The 14681-nt window shown below is 44.6% G+C and overlaps 1 protein-coding gene across 6 annotated transcripts in view; it reads left to right on the top strand.

The window, feature by feature from the left end:
* FYB2 (FYN binding protein 2) overlaps positions 1 to 14681 on the top strand; it is a 167043-nt gene that overhangs the window by 12722 nt on the left and 139640 nt on the right. The window lies entirely within an intron of this gene.

Below are 14681 nucleotides of genomic sequence, written 5' to 3'. Positions count from 1 at the left end.
ACTGAATAAGCCACTGAATGAAGACGGCAGGAAGGATGGTGAAACAGAGATCGCTGTTAGCAGTTAACTCTGCTGTGAATCAGCATCTTTTCCCCGCTGGGTGGAGAAGAGACCCACAGTGCCTGCCTCAACACCCCAGGTAGTGAGGGCAGGAGCCAAAGGGGACCCGGGGCTTTCCTGGTCAGTGCTTTTCTACCACAGCACAAAGTTCCTCTGGGACTTCCATCAGTTCATGGTTCCCTCCAAGAGACTGAGGGGGCTGCTTTCCTGGGAAATAGCTGGACTGCAGAGGGTGGTCTTGGCCCCACACAGCTGGCAGCCTCCCAAGACTATGGTGACAGCAACGGTGATCTGGTTCCAGACGCTCAGAGACAGTATGGGACTGATTGGTGCTGTAAAGCTCTCTCACAAGTGGCTCTGGCTTCTCTCGTTCTTTGAGTAAAGAAGATTCTGAAGTTTAGTGAGTGGATTAGCCTAATACTTATTCAGAAAGCACAAAGACTTTTGAGCCTCAATTTTGGCTGAATAAATTTTGTCATAAAGATAAAAAGGTCTTGCCTCCCAAACGCTCTTCGGCTACATTTTTTTGACTGCTGGCAGGCAACAATTGAGGCTGTGTTGGTGTATTCGTAGGAGCTAGGGGAGTGAGGTCAGAAGGTCTAGTTGGCCAGCTAATAAGCTCCCTAGCTGTAGGCAAGCAAATGGGCCCCCCAGCTTTAATGTCTTCGTCTGTGAAAGGAAGCCACTCACTTCTCCATTGCCTGTGGAAAGAGTAGACAAAATGATGCATGAAAAAGGACTAACCCAATGTGGTAATTAATACAGAGCTTCAATTTTGGAAGCAGACCTCATTTTAAAGTCCAAATTTACCTATAGTAATGATGCAACTTCAACTAGAAATAATAACAACAATAATAATGAGAGTCATGGTAGTTAGCTAGCATTTGTAGAAAATATACTATGTACCAAGCACTGTGCTAAATAAAGCTTAACATGGTTTGCCCAAATACACAGGCAACAGTAGTATAAATGCTGTTACTGTTGCCATGTTATTGACAAGAGCTGAGGTAAGGCAAGTATGGCTTAGTCTCCTGGTTAAACGTGAGAAGGCCAGGATCTGAACACTGACTCTGAAGTCTACAGCATGGTTTATTAAGCTCTAAGCTAAACTTCTTGCTCTCCAGGCCTCCGTTTTCTTACCTATAAAATGGGGCTAGTAACACCTGCCTGGCCAGGCTGTTAGGACGATCTGAGCTTCTGTCCGAAAAGCACAGATTATAGCAGTACAAGCTCAGTGAATGGGGTGGTGAGTGTGGTAGGGGGAGGCTGATGATCTGTAACAATGAAGACAAGGGTCCCCCACATCTCAGAGATGACGTCCATTACTGGTATTGGTCAAGGAAGGTGCTGAACAGACAAGAGACCAGACAGAAGCTGCTTTCTCTTATTTGAAAAACAAAAATGAGGGCCATCTGGGGGGCTCAGTCATTTAAGCATCCAGTTCTTGATCTCAGCTTAGGTCTTGACCCCAGGGTCCTGAGTCCAAGCCCTGCACTGGGCTCCAGGCTGGACATGGAACCTACGTAAAAGAAAGAAAAACATCTAACACCTGTAAAACTCTCCCACTTGCCTTTAGGATGGTGTCTTTGAATTCTTTGATTGTTGCTTCATGCAACAATCAAACAAACAAATGATTGTTGCTTCATGGGACTTCAACATGAAAAACAAACCTAAGAAATTAAAATGGCCCTACTGGCTAAGGGGTTTCCATCATAAGCTGGAGGGGGGTGAAGGCAGTAAAGTAGCTCAACAAAGTTCTCCAGCCCTTCACTTTCCAGCTTTCAGTAAATTGCACTTTTAAAAAAACTGTCATGAACCCCGAGGACACCGAGTGGCCATTCCGTCTGGAGCCCGAGAGGGAAGTCCCTTCAAAGGACACTCTGTATTCAACTTATTCCAACTTGCTGGCAGCAGGTGTCGAGGGAAGCCTCCTGGTTCTTGCCCCAAGTGATAGTGCCACACGAGCAGAAGGGAACGTGATGGGAGGCCAGTCACGGGGAAGCTCGAAGACGGGCCCATGTGCAGAGATCATCCATTCTGACCTGAGGACCTGATCCTCTATCTGCTAACCAGTCCAACAGGAGCCCTTTTGCTGGGAGCCATGTTTTGAACTTAGCATCTGAGAATGTATAACCCAGCTTTCCTCGGAGACCCTTACCCCCACCATAAAATGTCATTGGTCAGCAACATTTTCAAATCTTAAAGAAATATGGAACCCACTGTGGTTTTTTGTTTGTTTTTGAGATATTGAGGATTTTCTAAATACCCCCTTCCCTTTTGTTTCCACTGTGCTTGAGGGTTTAGTGTCTTGATTGAGGGAATTTGGAAGATGCAGAATACCGATTCCTAATTCACCCTCTCCCTCTACATTCTGTGACAGTGTTTTGAACCAGAAAATGTGAATGTGTGTTGAAAAGTCTTTTTATTTATTTATTTATTTATTTGACAGAGAGAGGTCACAAGTAGGCAGAGAGGCAGGCAGAGAGGGAGAAGGAAGCAGGCTTCCCACCGAGCAGAGATCCCGATGCGGGGCTTGATCCCAGGACCCTGAGACCATGACCTGAGCTGAAGACAGAGGCTCAACCCTCTGAGCCACCCAGGTGCCCTGAAAAGTCTTTTTTTAATGGCTTGCAGGGCCTTTCAGGTGGAGCCCGATTCTCTCCCTCCCCATCTCACCGTCTAGCCACAGGCCCACTCGGGAAGGCCATACTTGCCACCCTTTCTCACAAATTTTCTCAGAAATGTCTCCTATTTGTCGTGCACCCCCACCTGTTTTCCACATCTGGCTTTCTCCGTGAAGGTCTCGGTGCTCCCCAAGCCCAGTTCGGTTTCCCCCACTGCCTGCACCCAGTGCTGTCCCGTCACAGCCATTATTGTGTTTCCCTGTCTGGCTTTTCCGTAGGACTGTGGACCCCATCATGGCAAGGCCTATACATCTCACTCATTTACATGACCCATGGTAGGCACAGCACATGATTGCTGGATCCATTTGGGAGTGAGTGAATGAAGATTTGTTCCTGGAGAAGAGGCGTGCCATAGCAGAGTTCATTTTAATGTCCCTGACCCCTGTCCTCGGTGCCACTCGAAGCCGTTTGGGCGTCATATTATCCACCTGGATGAGGCCACAGGGAATCCTTTCTGCGGCTTCTCTTTAAACCTAAAGTTACTCCAAAGAAAGAGGTTTATTCCAAACAACAATGACAATAAAAAAAAAAAAATAACAAAACAGAACCACCCAGGCCTTGGGCATCAGGGCTGAGTTTTCTAACATTAGCTCAGACACTCATTAGCCATACAGAATGTTGATGCAAAAGGAGCCAACCTTTTTACAAATTTTAAAGCAAAAGGAACAAAGGTGTATTTGAGCCCAAGTTAGGATAGCCCAGGATACTCAATCTTCACAAAGAAGAAGCTCCAAGGAAGGAACATTTGGTGCAAGGTTATTGATGTGTCTTGTTTTTGTTTGTTTTTACATGAAGAGTTACAAATCATCCTGACCAAAGATATTCCAGAAAGTTACAGACTTGATGCTTTCAGCATGTGCAAGGCTATATAACTTTAATCCTCTGGGAATCAGGGAGCTTTTCTCTTTATGTTTGGAATGTTTCTTTTTGGTTATTGTTTTAACGAAGCAGATGTACAATGTGAGTCAGGGCAGAAATAGAACCCGTGCTTTGAGGTTTGGCAGAGTCATTTTAACCTTGGTAAATATTCGAATATAGTCTCCCTAGGGGCTGAAGGGTGAGGCCCATAAACAAGAAAAGTTGAAAATATCCTTTCCTTTATCAGACCTAAGCAAACTGCATCTTGGGTTTTGTCCTGCTCTGCAGTGGCGCAGTTCCAAAGCCCATGGTAAGGACGGGCAGTAACCGAGATGGAGTCTGCAAATTGCTGTGCATGGGGCTTAGAAAGATGCTAAAATAATAAGATGTAGCACACTCCAGGTTCAGCGTAATTTTCATATTCTTTTATCAAGCTCTTCTTCTAATTTCTCCACCATTCCCTCTGCCCATAAATGCATCCAGTGCTTTCTCATCAACTCAGTTCAATTAAAAAATATTGTCCTCTGTATGCCAAGGACCTAGGTGTAGTGACAGAAATGTGAGTGGGAAAGAATGCAGTCTGGTCCACACCCCGGGGATAGCCATATAAGTGGGGTTCGGGGAAGGCAGACCATGGATGATTAAATGAAGAGCTCTATAGAGAAGGGAGCAGGTATTGTTAGCCCAGCCTGAGCGTTGGAAAAAGCTCTGAGGTGGGGGGCGGTTGATAGCTCAGCTGAATCTCTGAAGATGAATAAGTTTAGCCAGGCAACTAGGCATGGAAAAGGCATTTCAGATGCCTTTCCCTCTGGAACAGCAGGAGCAAATGCACGGAGGCCAGTCCAGTTTTACTGAAGGAGTGAGCTACAGGTAGGAAGTGGTGGGACCTGAAGCTGGAGATGGAGGCAGGAAAAGATCAAGGGGCCTTATGTGTATGGCAACAGACTAATGTGCCATCAAGATGATGGGGGCCCATCGAAAGGTTCTAACAGAGGAGGATGAGCTCCAGCCAGCATTTTAGATACATCCTTGGCATAGATTTCATCTGTAGGTTTCTCCAGATAGCCCTTTGTTTGTTTGTTTTCATTGTTGTTGTTTCTTTGTTTTTCTTTTTCTAAATTTAATTTTGTTTTTTCAGTGTTCCAAGACACATTGTTTATGCACCACACCCAGTGCTCCATGCAATAGTGCCCTCCTTAATACCCACCTCCAGTCTCACCCATCCCCCACCCCGCTCCAAAACCTTTGAAAGAACATTCTCTCTAGGTCATTACTCCCAGAAATCCATTCATTTGTTTTATTCAGTGTTAGTTTGGCAAATATTTACTGAGTACTTACTAAGAGTAAATGTTCATTCTGGGGCCCGTGAGCTCTGCAAAGATAAGTGTGTTCTTCTACCTGCCTTCAAAGAGTTCACAGACTGTTGGGGAAGATGGGGCATCTACTTGAGTAATTGCAGTGGGACCCGGGAAGTGGTGAGAGGCATGAGTCTATTAAGAGATACACTGTTGAGGTGCTGTAGGACATGTTTCCCAATCGATTCCTTGGACCAGGTGCTCAGCTGACCATACAGTAGGTCCTCCAGGTGATTCATGTAATAGGGACTCCCCGGAGATTCTCCTTCAAGGGGGCAGGTTCAGAAATCCACAGGACATTCCAAGGCACAGCCAGACCTAAGAATATTACCAAATGAGGTCTGAGAAGGGTGACATTTTAGGCTACAGCAGAGACTAGCCAGGGAAGAAGTATTGAGGCCCAGGGATTCATTTAGTGGAACCAGCGATCTTCTAGAGACGGGGTACCAGAAGAGGCAAGTGGGTGAGAGACAGGATGGTGATCCAAGAGTTGGGTCCTTGAATTTGATGTGCTGGAGATGGTCCACTTATCGGTAATGACAAAGACTAAGATGGATGCTTGTTGAATGACGGCTGAGATGGGGAGAGACAAGATCATTAGGAATGAAGCCATCCAGTTGGGAAGGTTATCTAAATGGATTCTAAATCTGCTTACTGTCCTGGGAGTGGTACTAGATGGAAAGGAGTGTAATGGACACTAAAAACTTCAGTAAATGAAGGATAGTGGCCAGGAATATGAAAGACCTCTTCAACAGGGAGAAGTGGGTTGGTGGGTATACCATTAGTAGGAGTTGGTGTCTGTGAAGAGGAAATGATGCAGAAGCCACAGCGAGGAGCTAAGAGAACACTTCATCACCCCTCCCTGCCAACACCCTGGCTCAGGGATAGAGGAGTGTAGAAGACAAAAGCCATGCTTGGGAGAGCATCAGGGGAAGCTGGGTCTTGAGGGGAGGTGTGAGTTTGAGTTAGAGCAAAGAGGTGGAGAACATTAGCAATTTTGCTAACCACTAACTGAGTTCCAGACAGCTACATGGAAGTGTTGGGAGGTGAGGGAAGGGTGAGAAATGGGCTTCATTGGGGGCATTAAAGAGGCCTGTGGGAGATGGGGCCCTTTGTTAATGGACTAACTTGGCTTTCTGGTGATGACCAGGGTAACAGAGATGGGAGTCATGGTGGCTGTTGCTTTAGGGAAGCAGGAGTCCTTGGTTCACCAGTGCCCACTAGTAAGAAATGAGGGCTTCAGGCAGCTCTAACAGTGATGCAGGGGGTGTTGTGGGGAGGGGGGCTTGGTGGTTTTATTAGGACCACACAGGACACAGGGGGCTGCTCGGAAAGCCAGCAGTGGGCATCGTCACAGTTGAACAAGGAGGGATTTTACAGGTAGCCCGGGGAGCTCTGGCTCTTTCCTTCCTGACATGCAGGGTGGAGGTCACCACCAGAGGAGAAGCAGGCTTACCAAGAACACCTGTCAGGGGCCAGACGCTCATGAGGCTTTGAGAGGCCTGGGAACTGAAACCTGACAGTCCCGGTGGTGGGCATGATTAGTCCCATTTTACAGATGCGGAGAGATTCAGTAGTTTGCTCGAAGTCAACATCTGGCAGAGCTGGGACTCCTGCCCATATGTAAACTGAAGGATGGAAAGTACTAATTTGGTCTGATAGGAAATGGGGCGGGAAATAACTGATTCTTACACCTTTACAATGGAAGCTTTTAACGTTTCTGTCCTGAGTTTGTTCAGAGGGCGAGTGGGAGATTCAGACAGTCCTCTGCTCTCTTGTTCCTACCCCTTCCTTGGGGGCTTTGGAATTAATCACTGGTACCAGGAACATAGGCCGTTTTGCCATCATTATAGCTCTTGTAGTGGTGAAGGTTGGATCGAAGCTCTTTTATTCATGAAGGATGACTCAGATGCTCTTCTTAATCGACTTTTCTTTCTTTCCATCTTAGGAAAGGTTTGACAGCTATTACTGCCTCTTTTTCTGAGCTCCTAATTTCTTAGCTTCTGCTGCCTTTCTCTGGGCTTTGGGTTTTGAGTCTGCATTTTTCCTTAAGGCTCTTTCAGTTGCTTATCAGGAGAAGAATGTGCAGTGTATGGTAAACTCTGGCCATTGAGGCTGCCATTGTCCCTCCCTCCGGGAAGGCAATATTCAGCAATTTGCAGACATTCAGAAATGAGTCACTTTTTTTTTTTTCTTAAATCAAGAAAAATGCATCAAAACAGTGTCTTCTCTCTTTGGAACTTATTTTGTGTATATTTTATGACGGAGACTGCCAAGACAGGAAACTCCAGGGAGCGTGTAGCAGCTTTCTGTACTCTTTTTGAACCCCGGAGTCAGAACGTGGGATTCTCATTTGCAGATCTATTTTGAAAGGGTGTTGCACGGAACTGTATTTTGTTGCCTGGTTCTGCATCTTCATATCACCTTTAAATTATGTTACGTCAGAACTACCTTGAAAATGCAAGACACACAGTCACGACGTCCTAGAACGTTAAGAAATTTTTAAGATCCCATTAAAGCCATGCATTATTAGATCCAATGTTTTGCTCATCTCTGTATAAATAACAAAATGTCTTGAGAGAGTGAATCACTTTTTGGATTTGCTTATTTATTTATTTATTATGGAGAGAGTGTTTTAAAGGCAAATGCAGATTGGTTCCTAGAATTATTGTTTGTTAAGAAATATGATTAGAAGTACATTTGTTATATCATTTCTAATGTAAGTGTGACATAGGCAAAATTGATTATGAAATGTCTCTGAGATAACAGAAGAGTTGTAAATTAGAGGTTAATTTATAAATAAGGCATATTAGCAGAAGAGGGAAGAACAGTTCTACAGCCAAACAGACTCGGATTCAGATTCCTAACTTCTAAGTCTGTAAACGAGGGAAAGTTTCTCAATTTCTGTGTATCTATCTGCCCATCTGTGAAATGGGGCAATAGCAATAGCTCTGTAGGGTTATTGTAGAGATTATACAGAAGAGTCGTTTAATAAGGATGATAGGGATAGGAGAAAAAGTGTAGTTATCAATTCTTTGAAACTGGCAAAGTAGAAAAAGACTTCCCAGGAAGCTAATAGCACAGTATGTATATTCTTTTGATCAAATATTAGTTTGTCTCTAAAAAAAAAAAAAAAATTAGCAAAAAAAATTCTAACGACAACAACAAATTCTTGGCTTTAAGGAGTCCAGAATAGAGCATGGTTGTGAACCCAGATTGTGTGAGTTTGAATCCCAGCTTTGACCATTCCGTACTGTGAACTTGGACAGGTTTTGTGGGCTTTCAGTGCCTCAATATTCTGGTCTGTATCTTAGGAAAACATTGGGCTAGACATAAGGCTTAAATGAGTTAAGTGCTTAGAATAGAGCCTGGCACATGGTAACGTCATATTAAGTGTGTGTGTGTGTGTGTGTGTGTGTGTGTGTGTGTGTACTAGACATAAATGCCTACTTTTGTTATAGTTTCTTAGATTTGTTTAAAATAAATATTGAATGAGAGACATGTGTCTGCTGGAGTCTTGTCCCCTACTTGGGCTAAATATATTCATGTAAATATAATAATACTGCATTTAAAGAACCGACATTCAGGCTTGTAACTGTCTCACACTGGCCTCCTGATGTGTCTAAAATAGCATTATCTTTGTACTCTTGGCTGGTTGCTACCTCCTTGGTCAATTTCCATATCAAAGAGATAAACCCATTGTGTTTAGAGGACACCCCTATCTTTTATCTCCGGTTGTTCCCACAACATCTCTGAGATTGTTTTGGCCTTTGCCTCCCTGATGAGGTATTTATTTGAAGTGCTCCCAGTCTAGATCTCAAGTGCCCGTGCTGTCTTCAGGGCTATTTTCAGGGTCATCTTCTGACATTACAGCAACTGGAGAATTTGTTTCTGTGAGCCTTCTAAGCTGCCCTTAGCTAAAAAAACACACACAAACAAAACAAAACAAAACCAAAAAATTTTGTGTAGTTACAGCTCATGAATTACATAAACCTGCTAATTTTTAAGTGTTCATTCACCAATTAATTCACCAAACATTTTGTGAGGCCCAGCGCTAGTAATGGGGGTACGAAAATAAATAAGGCACTGTCCCCATCTTGAAGGGCTACTGAAGGATTTGTCTGTCAAGGATTCATTCTTTCACCAAATTTTTACTGAGCACCTACTATGGGCCAAATATGCTTCCAGGCACTGGTGCTAAGGCACTGAACAGTCCTGACAAGGCTCCTGTCCTCTGGGAGCTTACAACCTATGGAGGGAGATGAGCTGTAGGTCGGGGGCTGATAGATGCTATGAGGAAAAACCAGAATGTATTGTTCAGTGTTTTTTGTTGGAGACAGCCAAATCTGGTGTTGCCAGTTTGAGCAGAAAGGGGTTTATGATAGGTTATTTTAGGAATTTCCAGAGGGGCTGGGGAGGAGCTCATATGCTGTGGGTTAGGGAGAAGTCTCACGTGTATGTGGGATTATTCCAGTAGGAACACATTTGGGCTGCTGCCCTCTGCCCAGCACAGGAGCATCTGTAGCTGCTTTCCTGAGATCTGCTCTCCTGTGAGCCGCAATCCCCTCCACCGCTCACCCCCCACTCCTCCCTGGATGCCTCTGCTTGGCAGAGTTCTAGCCAAAAGAGCTCCTGGGAAGTGTAGTTCTTAGCGTTCCAGGATCTGGCTTAGGGGAAGATTCACTAGAAAGAAAAATTAATTAAAACCTTGCATTGACCCCGAATCCCATTCTAATTATCCTCTCTCTTTCTTTGGTCATGCCAGTTTCCTAAAAGCAAAAAAGTCAGTCATTTATTTTCCCCTCCCCCTCCCATCACTTCTGGGGGCCCCTGCACTTTGGCTGCTGCAGTGACATTCTTTGGCGATGTCCCTGTAATGGTTTCCATCTTGACCAAGTCCACCAGACATCTTTCTATCTTTATATTCCTTTTTTTTTTTTAAGATTTTATTTATCTATTTGATAGAGAGAGTCAGAGAGCACAAGCAGGGCGAACAGTGGGGAGAGAGAGGGAGAAGTGCACTCCCTGCCAAGCTGGGAGCCTGATGCAGGGCTCGATCCCAGGACCCTGGGATCAGGACCTGAGCCGAAGGCAGACGCCTAACCATCCGAGCCACCCAGGCGCCCCTCCATCTTTATCTTCTTAGAACCTCTCTGCTATACCACTGCTGGGCACTCATTTCTCATTAATACTGTCCACCCCATCTCTTATTCTCTTGATTAACTCCGACCTCTTTGTGTCTGCTCAGACTTTTTTCTTGCCCTCTGCTATTGTCCCTTGGCTCTGATGCCAGGACCGATTCTCCTAAGTGATCCCATCTAGCCCTGTGGTCTCGACAACCACCTAGAATAGCCAGAGTTAAAGTTAGTGGGCACCTATTATTGCCTTCTGATTGCTTTATGTGTACTTACTAACTGAATCCTCCTAACAGTTGTATTCATTGCCAGCATTGTTCTGCTGTACCAAGTGACCACAAATTGAGTAGTTTAAAACAGAACAAGGTTATCATCCTACAGTTGCAGAAGCCAGATGTCTAAAATCAAGACATTGACAGGACAGCATTCCTTCTGGGGGCTCTAGGGAAGAATCTGTTTCCTTGCCTTTTCCAGCTCCTGGAGGTTACCTGCATTATGGCTTCTGGACCCTTCCTCCATCTTCCAAAGCAGCACACAGCATGTTCAATCCCCATTCCCTCATCTCTGTTGCATTGACCCACCTCCTTGTCTCTTGCATCCCACTTATAAGGGCCCTTCTGATTATATTGGGCCTACCCAGGTCGTCCAGGATCATCTCCCCATCTGGAGATTCTTCGCTTAATTATGCCTACAGAGTCCCTTCTGGCTTACAAGGTGACATTGAATTTCAGGGATTAGGATGTGGCCTTCTTAAAGGCCACAACAACCCTATGAGGTAGGGTATAATTACTATCCCAGAGAAGGCAACAAATGCAGAGATGTTAGGTCACTTGCTCAGTGTCCTAAAGACAATCAACGGCAGGATTGGAATTTAAACTTAGGCAGCTGGACTCCAGGGTTCATATTTTTAAGCTTCATGCTCACCAAGAAATGAATAACTACCAATTTAAATTTCTAACCCCCCAAAGATTCCATACACAACTAACTACCTGTTAGATGGCTTCCCTAAGAAGGTAAACCACATCCAGAACTGGGCTGATCATCTTTCCCCAGTACTGTTATCTTCTTTCTGTCCTTAGGCTTAGTTTCAGGTACCAACATCCATCTTCTCTCCCAATTTAGAAACCCAGGAATCATCCTGGAGTCCTCCCTCCCCTCTCTGGGTCTGGCTCATACCACCCCCTGCACATTTCCCTTCTCCATTCCTGCCAACACTGCCCAAGTCCCATCTTTCATCATTTGTACTTGGCCCTTCGAGTTGTCTCCTAATGTGTTCCTAGTCTCTAAAATGCATGAAGCGTAAGCCAAAGTCTGTCCTAGCCCTGTGTCAAACTCATCAGTAGCTCTGCATCACCTCTGACGATTAAGCCCAATTACTTTATGAAGACTTGCCCTTGACTTTCTTCTCCAGCCTTCCACTCCGAACACTGGGGCTTCAGCAACATGGGCTTGCTTATTCCGGTCTACATGATGTTGATTCAAACTGCCAAGCCTTCTTTGTTTCGGCTCTTCTTGATGTTGGGGTCACCTTTCCTGCCACCTTCACTTGCCTGCCTCTTCCAGCTGAGTCATCTTTAGGGAGCCTTCTTTGCACCCCCACTGGCATCATGACCCATTCTCCATGATCTCACAGATGTCACACTGTGTGTCTGATAACTGTCTCTCCTATAGGAAAGTGATCGGGTTGTGTCTTCTCCTTCGTTCCACTAGCTCTGGAAGTTCAGGAACACCTAATCATCGTGGTAGCCCTCATACCTAGACATAGTGGGAAACCAATGAACACTTTGAGGTGACGTGAGTTAAACTGTGAATAAGCAGGAAAGTGCTAATTCCAGAATTTGGGAGAGAGATGGGCTTTCCAGGCAGAAGAAATAGTACACTCAAAAGCCCAGGCATGAAAAAGCAGAATGGGTGGGAGAACATGGCTACTTCAATGAGGTCAGAAGGAAGGAAGCATGTTGGGGAAGGACTGGCTATCATGGCCAAAATGAACAGAGTTGGGATTTGGAAGGGCACTTTGTGTAAGCAAAAGAGTTTACATGGATGTGAAAGCTTTGGGGAAGCCACACTGAAGAACTTCGAACAAGGGACATACCTGATCAGACGTATGTTTTTTTATCCACTTTGTCTAATAGCTGGGGAAGTAGTGGATTGGAGGGACGCAGAATAGAAGCAGACAGACAACGAGGAGACTATAGGTCATTGCAATGCATGAGGAGGACTCAGAGGCAGGGACCATGGCATGAAGAGGAGACAGGTTAGTGGGCTCCTTAAGAGCTGACATCTGTGGGGCACCTGAATGGTTCACTTGGCTAAATGACCTTACCATCATTATATTCCTTTCAATCATCCTTACATTCCCTTAAAAATATTAACTGCTGACCACATCACACCTTTGTGATGGCTGCTGTAAAAATACTATGTTACGAGAAGGTAGAGCAGTTGGAATACTATGTACTATGTAGGAACACATAGGAATACCATGTAGGAGTAATATAAGATGGTACAGCTGTTATGGGAAACAGTATGGTGGTTGCTCAAAAAAAATGAACATGGAATTACCATATGACTCAGTAATTCTACTTCTGGGCAAACACCCAAAAGCATTGGAAGCAGGGTTTCAAAGAAAGATTTGCATATCCATCTTCATAAGAGTGTTATTTAAAGTACCTAAAAGGTGGAAGCAAGACAAGCCTCCACCAACAGATGAATGAATAAGCAAATTGTGGTAGATTAGATAGATAGATCTAATAGAAATATAGGTAAATATATACAAATACTATTATTCAGCCTTAAAAAGCAGAAAATTTTGCCACATGCTACAACATGAATGAAACTTAAGGACAGTATCCTAAGAAAAATAAGCCAGACACAAAAAGATAATTATTGTATGATTCCATTTATATGAGGTACTTGGAGTAGTCAAAATCATAGAGGCAGAGGGGCACCTGGGTGGCTCAGTTGTTAAGCCACTGCCTTCAGTTCAGGTCATGATCCCAGGGTCCTGGGATTGAGCCCCACATCGGGCTCCCTACTCAGTGGGGAGTCTGCTTCTCCCTCTCCCACTCCCTCTGCTTGTATTCCCTTTCTTGCTGTTTTTCTCTCTCTGTCAAATAAATAAATAGAATCTTTAAAAAAAATCATAGAGACAGAAAGTAGAACAGTGGTTGCTGGCGGTAGACCGTAGGAAGAGTGGAGAATTATTGTGTAATGGCTGTGGAGGTTTTTTTTTTGCAAGACAAAATGTTTTCTGGATATTTGCAACAATGTGAGTGCCCTTAACACCACTGAATTGTATGCATAAAATGGTCAAGATGGTGAATTTTAGATTATGTGCAACTTAACCACAGTTTTAAAAGTACGGACACTGAGGTATGCATAGCTCTTTCCTTGATCCTTATAATAACCTTGAATGGTTAGAATGGTCCCATTTTATAGTGAGGAAAATAAGGCTCAGGGAAGTAAAGTGAATTGCCCAAGGCACATAACTAGAAAATGGGGAAACAGAGCCTCATGCTTGGATCTCCTGGTTCCGTGCCCAATGCTGGCTTCCCTCACATCAGGGGAGAGAAAGGATAGTTGAATTAATTTGACCTCTGGTTGAAATACATGCAAGAAATCAAGACTTAGCTATTCATGGAGGGAAAAATACTAGAATGCGTGTGTGTGTGTGTGTGTGTGTGTGTGTGTGTGTGTGTGTGTTTTGGAGGGAGGGAGGGCAGGCAGGCGGACTGGGAGAGAGAGCATATAAGACAGCTCCCAGACACCTGCCTCATGCTTCTTCAATTTCCCTCCCTCCCTGGATCTTCAGAAGGCAGGTGTGAGTCAACTGTAAACACGGTGAGAAAAGGTCACCCGGCATTCCCTCAGATGACAAAATGAGAAGTGACTGGTGTGGATTGTCTGTCTACATGAAACTCAGCCCTGTAAGATGACCAGGAGAAGACAGTGGCTCTCTCCGAAATGGCTCCATTAGCTGTCCTCTCACACCCTACTTCCACCCCTGCCTAGCTCCTGGGGAGATGAAAGATGACAAAATGTGCTTATAAAACTAAATCAGACCTAGTAAGAGAAAAGGGGAGCAGCAGGAGCAGCTCTGAGAAGGAGTCAGGCACAATCCTACTTGCCCAGACCACCAACTCCCCGTGTAAGTCCGAGCACATCCTTCCTCAGCCCCAAGGGTTGGGCTGCTATTCCTACCACCATTTTCCATTACTGAATTCATACTAAATTTAGAAGGTAGAGCACACTCTCCCAAGGGGAGTCAAAAATACAAAAAGGATCAGCTAGCCTTTTCAAAATAGCTCTAGTTCATCACGGGCTTACTGGCATTGTGATGGACACTTCACGTATATTAGCCCTAACCTTTCTACTACTTGAAAACTTTTTATCATGAGACTATACTGAGAGGTATTATCATATTGCCCAGAGTATTTGCCTAGAGGATAAAGAACAGAGTCGGTGTTTGTCTAGCTCCAAAGTTAAATTCAACAGCCAAGTTATATAGAGCTATGGAAGCATGAGGAGACAGGGAAGAAGTTAGCTCTACCTATCAACCCCTGGGAAAATCTGCATGGAGAAAGGTGGGC

Source organism: Mustela nivalis, assembly GCF_964662115.1.
Source record: "Mustela nivalis genome assembly, chromosome: 10".
Classification (NCBI taxonomy): domain Eukaryota; kingdom Metazoa; phylum Chordata; class Mammalia; order Carnivora; family Mustelidae; genus Mustela; species Mustela nivalis.
This window is presented reverse-complemented; position numbering and strand designations above follow the sequence as displayed.